Raw genomic sequence first — 7,096 nt, forward strand, 5'->3', positions numbered from 1 at the left:
GGGATAAGAACATGCAACAAGATTGTTGCAAGCAAGTGAGAAAGGAGATGACAAAAGAAAGAAGAAGAAGGATCAAAAGGAAAAATAAGAAAATAAGAAGGAAGGGGAATAAAAGAATGGAAAGAAATAGAAAAAGGCAAATCCTCCTCACTAGAATATTTTTGGGTGGCAACATCACCCTTTTCCTCAATTGGGGACAAATGAGCAACATATAAACCATTATAGACAAGGGCGTCCTCAATAGGCTCATTAACAAAGGATGGGAGGGAAATAGGAGTGTAGGGAATATGGTTGAAATTTCTTGAAAAAGGGACATGAGAGGAGGGGATAGGAGCAATAGTCTCACAAATGGTCTCTTTTTCACCACCATTCCTCAAGTTACCAATTAGAGCATGAAAATCAATTATAGAATCCTCAAAAGAAGAACACTCATGATTATCATCTCCCTTGAACATCCAACTTCCAAGAGGAACTACATAATCCCCTTCACTAGAATCATGAACAACAACTCCCTCAACTTCCTTAAAGCCTGAAGTCTCAAAGACATGCATGAATGGATGTAAATTCATTTCAAAATCATCTCTCTCCCAAGCAATCTCTATGGACTTACTTAAAAGGCTATGGGTATTCATTTGACACTCAAAGAACATATTGGACATAACCTCAAATGAATCCAAATACTCATGGATAAAAGAGTTGCAAACATGCACATGAGACTCATCAAGATGGGAAAGAGGGTTAGAAATTTCAATATCAACACTCTCATTATTCTCAACTCCTTCACCATCACTCAAATGCTAACCAATGAGATCCTCACACTCTCTTGGTTGCTCAAATCATTATCATCATTATCCTCAACACACACATTAAATTGGGATTTATCACAAACAAGCATTAAGGATGACAATTGGCTTTCTAACTCTTCTTTTCTTTTCAATTTTTTATTACAAATATCCTCGCGCTCTCTAATAATCTCCAATTGGATCCTTAAAGTTTACATCATTTGTCTCTCCAATGGCCTTTGGTTAGGATTCATCTCCAACTCCCTTAAAGATTCATGAATTTGACTATAGGGGATTAGAGACTCATCACAAAAATTTGGAGAATGAGAAGGTGAAGAGGTTTGAGGGTCAAGAGTAAAAGAAGAGCCACAACCAAAGGTAGGATCATCATCATTATAAACATGAGCATTTTCAGTAAAAAGGGGAAAGGGAGCACATTCAAGCATATGAGATTCGTTATTAAGGGAATGAACTACATCACAAGAAGGCATGGTAAATAATGAAGAAAATTGAAACACACCATTAGCATAAACTTGAGCATATACTTCATCATCATGAGTAAAAGAGGAAATAGAATTGAAAGCATTTGTTCTAGGTTCAACTATGGGATCATGTGACGAATCATGGGAAATCATGCTAACATTAGAAGAATCAAGACATTGCACATCAACATTAGAATCATGACTACCCCTATTACAAACATCCTAAGCAAACCAAACATAGAAATCCCAATCATCATCAATTGACAATGCTCTAAATTCACCATTATGCATGCATTCAACTTGATCCCTAGTTTGCTCATTCAAACCAAAATAACAAATCTCACAAGCCTCCAAAAGACTACAACAATTATAGTCCAAAAATCCCTCAAGTCTATTGAAATATTCACAAAAAGGCTCATTATCATATTGAGGAAATGAGAGACTTGTCATTTTTATACAAAACAAACAAAAATAAAATAAAATAAAGGTATACTCAAAGACCTAGACTCAAGCAATCAAAAACACTCAAACATAGACACCGTTCCCCGGCAACGGCGCCATTTTGACGAGTGGAAAACTAGGTCGTTATCTAATCTTCCCTCGGTCAAACTAAATTTATAAACACTTAACAAACCTAAATACGATTATAGAGGCAAGTCAAGGATCGAACCTAAAGCAACGGTAATGTTCAAGCACTTTCAATTATGCGCCTAAGCTAGGTCGAAGACGAAGGTAAGAGGAAACTAACAACTAACAAAACAAGTAACCAGGGAAATAAAACACTAGGAACGGGAATCAACAAGTAACCACGTTAATTGCAACAACTTGAAAGATCAAGTCATCAAAGGTTGTAAAAACTAATTATCAGAGCAATCAATTGGAATTAAAGAGCTATCTGCTAATTGTTAAGCTAGGGTTCAATATGAATAACAAACTAAGAGAATCACAATCAAAACCAATCGATAATTGCAATTACTAAATCAATTATTCGTGTCATTAGCAATTACAATGCAATCTAGCATAATTCTCGGGGCCTAATCGAATTACACACATGCAAACCTTCATTAATCACTTTAATCTCAACAATCAATCAACACAATTCCCAAATTAATCACAATTAATCAATCATACAAGTATCACCCAATTCCTAGCCAACAACTACTCTAACATCATCATCTAATCAACAATCAACTAAAAAATCAAGAATTCACAAAATATCAAGAACAATTACACTAAACAAGCATCAAATATCAAAATCAATTCAAACAAATATGAAATTGAATAAAGCAATAAGGTGAGATAGAGTTAAGAATGCTCATTGATAATAGAGAAGATCTTGAACACAATTGTCACACTTGTATCTTCAATATCTCAATCACCATTGAAATCCTTCACTTTCTCTCTCTAAAACTAATCCTAATCTAGAGAGATAACCTCCTAATCTAAGCTAATTCTCAAAATAGAATAATAGTTGCATTCTAATTATCCCCCAAAAATGGGTATTTAAACTAAGCAAAGAAAAAAAATAAATAAAGGAAAATAAAATAAATAAACAAAGAAAAAGGAAAATAAAATAAAGAAAAGAAAATCAATTAAGAAAAGAAAAGGAAAATAAGAAAAGAAAAATAAAAATAGAAGAAAAAGTTGAAAATACTAAACCCCACTAATTCCCACCCAAAACCATCAGACTCCTTTCTTCTTTGATTTTGGTTGCAATAAAATGGGGGTTTTAATCCCCTGCTCTTTGCCATCAAACACCAACAACAATCATCAACATTAAATCACCACCATTCATCATCATCGTCTATCCTCGAGCTTCGTATCAAGACCATTCGATTTTCATTAAAAATCACGTACGAAACTCGTGATATAGGGGTTTTTTCACACCTAGAAGACCGCGCCCGCGGTGCTCTAGGCCGTGCCCTCTCAAGAGCCGCCGCGCCCGCGGAGAGGCCACGGCACGTCCGCGGCTGCTTACTGCCACGAATTGGCAGATTTGGTGCATCGAGCCCCGCGTCCGCTTCTCTCACACCCGCGCCCTCGGGGAATTCCAATTGAATTGGGGCTTGATTGAGTTTTATTGGTGGCAGCTAAAGGTGGGCTTCGATTGCAGTGGTTCTTAATTGAGTCGGGGCTATTTTAATGCAGTGGAGAAGGGTGGTTGTCGTGTTCAGCTAGGTGCGGCTTGCTGGTGGTGTTAATTGCAGCTGGAGTAGGGGGTAGCAGCTGTAGTTATGGCGGGCTAATTTTGGGTGATACCGGGGCTGCTAGGAGTTGTTTTAGTTGTTGGTGAATTGGGGAAATAAGGGAGGCTGCTTGAGTGGTGGAGATGGAGCAGGGGCTGCTCTGATGTGGGAGGCAGATGCGTGGTGATGGGAGTGTGTAATTGGAGCTGTTGTTGGGGTTGTTGCTGTTGTGTGTTGTTGGAGTTGAAAGGAGGCTTGGTGTGGTGAAGGATAAGAATAGTGGGGTGAAGGATATGTTGGCAGCGAAAGGGTTATGCGAGATGGGGTGAGACTTGTTGGCTTGTTATCGTTACAACACTTAATTGATTTTGAACTTAAGACCTTGAAACATCAAGCTTGAATATCGGAACTCCGATTATGACAATTTGAATCGAGTCTTGTCCCGAGCAATCACCTACACAAACAACCGCACATGAGGGAGAAATAGAAGACAAATAAAATAAAATAAATAAAATGGAAATAAATAAAGTAAAATTAAAAGAATTAAAAGAAATAAAACTAAATCTATGAATTAAGGACTAAAATCATGATAAACTCATAAAAACTAATCAAAATTCAAAATGAGTTATTAAAATAGAAAATTAAGGAAAACTAAGAAAATTATAGGAAAATAAAGAAAGAAAATATAGAAAAAGGACCTAAATCTTATTCTTTTGAGCGCCATAAATGATGCTCATCACATATACCTACACTAATTAAAACAACAAAAATAAATCGATTAAATTGAATTAGCTGCGAAAAAAATATTAAAAAAAACCCAGAAAATAAAAAAAAATAAAAATCAGTTAAAAACCCAGAAAAAAACCCAAAAAATCAGTTAAAAATAAAAAAAACCCCGAAAATCAGTTAAAAAGAAAACAAAACCCAGAAAATAAATTAAAAAGAAAATCGAAAAAAATATAAAAAAAACCCCAGAAAAAAAATCGATTAAAATAAAAACAATAATCGAAAATCAGTTAAAATTCCAAAAAAAATTGAATTTAAATTGATTAAAATAAAAAAAAAAATCAATTAAAATAGGCTGAAATGATTAAAATAAGTTAAAATCCTGAAAATAAAAAAATCGAATTAAAATAAGTAAAAAAATCGATTAAAACAAACCAGAAAATTGAAAATCAGTTAAAAAAATCAAATTAAAATCGATTTAAATAAATATTAAATCGATAAAAATAAAAAAAATATATAAAAAATCAGTTAAAAAACAAGAAATAAAAAAAAATCGAATTAAAATCAAGAAATTATACCATAACCTCGAATAGTTTTAGATTAAACCCTAACCTTGCTCATGCATGTGTTCGTGGTGGATTAAACCAAAAAAAATTTCGAAGAAACCCATAAAAAAATTCGAAGAAACCTAGAAAAATCAATTAAACCTAAAAATTTCGAAGAAACCCAGAAAAATCAATTAAATAAACCCACAAATTTTGAAGAAACCCAAAAAAACCAATTAAACCAAAAATTTCGAGAGAAAAAGGAGATGAAAGAACGAAAGAGAAAGAGAAAGGGATTGAAAGATCTGAGAAAGAGAACGAGAGAAAGAAGAGATGAGAATGAATAATCAGAGAAAGAGGGATGAAAGAGAAAGGGATGAGAGAGAGATTGAGAGAGCGACGAGAAAGTGAGAAAGTGAATGAAATAGGGTTTGAGTGATTTTATAAATGAAATAAATAAAAGCCGGTTTTTTTAAGGATTGGCACCGGTTCAAACCGGTGGGCTTTATTTTTTTCCACCGGTTTGAATTGAACTGGTTCGATATTTCCTTGTTCATTAGGCCGCCAAATTTTTAGCCTATTTTTCCCACCTATTTGGACTGAACTAGTGGCAATTAAGGGGTGCCTTTTTGATTTTTTTTTCTACTATTGGTGTGTCAATTTTAGGGACCTCGACAAGGCTAGACCTAAAGACAATTTTCCTCTACCTCATATTGACATATTGGTAGATAAAATGGATGAACATGCGATGTTATCCTTTATGGATGGATATGGAGGTTACAACCAAATTCTATTGGCAAAAGAAGACGAAGAAAAGACATGCTTTATTACAGTAGACACCTGATTGTATATCCCCAAAAACAAAATCTAGTGATGTGCTTGTTTTTAAAAAATACTTCTTTCTGTTTTCGAAAATACTTTTTTTCGTACTCAATTTATGAAAATGTCCTGTCCAGTGTAGTTTGGTCCATTATATGGGTTCAATAATTGTGTAGTTGGATGGGGTTCAAATAGAGCTTTCCAACTATATATTATAAGCCCAATTTCGGTGAATAATGAGGAAGTTATGGCCAAAATACTAAATTGGGACTAAAATGATTTTATTTATGGCCCAATGATCAAGTGGGGGGCCCACTATTTAATATTCCTAAATTCATTAGGATTGAATTTAATCTTCTAGAATAATCTAGAAGGATATTTTAAGTGCTAATGGAATTAGGATCAATAATTATACTTTTATTTTATTTAGAATAGATAATGAATTTAATTTGGAATAAAAACAAATATTTTAATGATAAACTGATCTTAAATTATTGATAAATACAGAGTCTAATTATATTAGGGAAAGGATTACGTACAACCTTTTTATCATAGTCGCGCCATCGCGCTGCGAGAAGTCTATTGCGGCGCGATAGCTCTGTCGCATCGCGATAGGAGAAGTTTTACTTCAAGTCAAATTCTGACTCTTTTCTATCATTCCGGTTTTTTTTTATTTGTAAATAGGGGTGTTATTACCCCATTTTGAATACTCAACAATCATCTATTTTCTCTCTCTTAAATCCAGAAGCTTATTCTTTCTTTATCTCTCTTAATTTCTAAGCCTAGCCTTTTCTAAACACAATACCGTATTCACGAGTCATAGACGCACTTAACCAAGTTCTAAGTTGTCTTCGCCCTAGACGTAAAAGGTTGATAATTTCTAAGGATTGGGTCCTAAATCCCTATTTCAATTATTTAAATTAATTGTTTGATATTTTCTTAAAGTTACTAATGTGTGTATTGTTTTGATGGAAAGAGATACGAGGCAACAAAGTAAGTTGTTTTATTGTTATATATCTTTAGGAATCATGCATAGATTATTTTAACTCCTAGTACCATGTTAGGATGTCTTTATTATTCCTAGTATTACGTTTAGGGTATTAACTAATATTTCTAATATCATGTATGTTTCTAGTATCATGATTAGGTTGCTTCCTATTTTCTTCTATCGATCATGTTAGTATCATGTTAGGGCTAAAGCTTTGATCTTTATTGCTTAGTGACATGCTAGAATTTGTTATTAATCATGTTAATATCATGCCTAGGATCGTGCTAACATTATTATGCTTTGATGAGAATATTGCTATGATGATAATGATTTGTCGTTGCCAATATTATTGTGTTTCATTGCTTGATATATATTATTGTTTTTGCTTGATCACGCCCACTCTTGCAGGTTTAAAGGGAATTTGTACTTGAAATCATGCATAATAAGATAATTAATAATTTTATTTAGGCTAATATGATTTTAATTCAAGTGATCGCCAATAATAGATTTATTTGTGAATTAATATTCAACCAGCATAGATTAAACAGGTTTAGGGTTAATATATTGA

Source organism: Chenopodium quinoa, unplaced genomic scaffold (genome assembly GCF_001683475.1).
Source record: "Chenopodium quinoa cultivar QQ74 unplaced genomic scaffold, ASM168347v1, whole genome shotgun sequence".
Taxonomy (NCBI): Eukaryota; Viridiplantae; Streptophyta; class Magnoliopsida; order Caryophyllales; family Amaranthaceae; genus Chenopodium; species Chenopodium quinoa.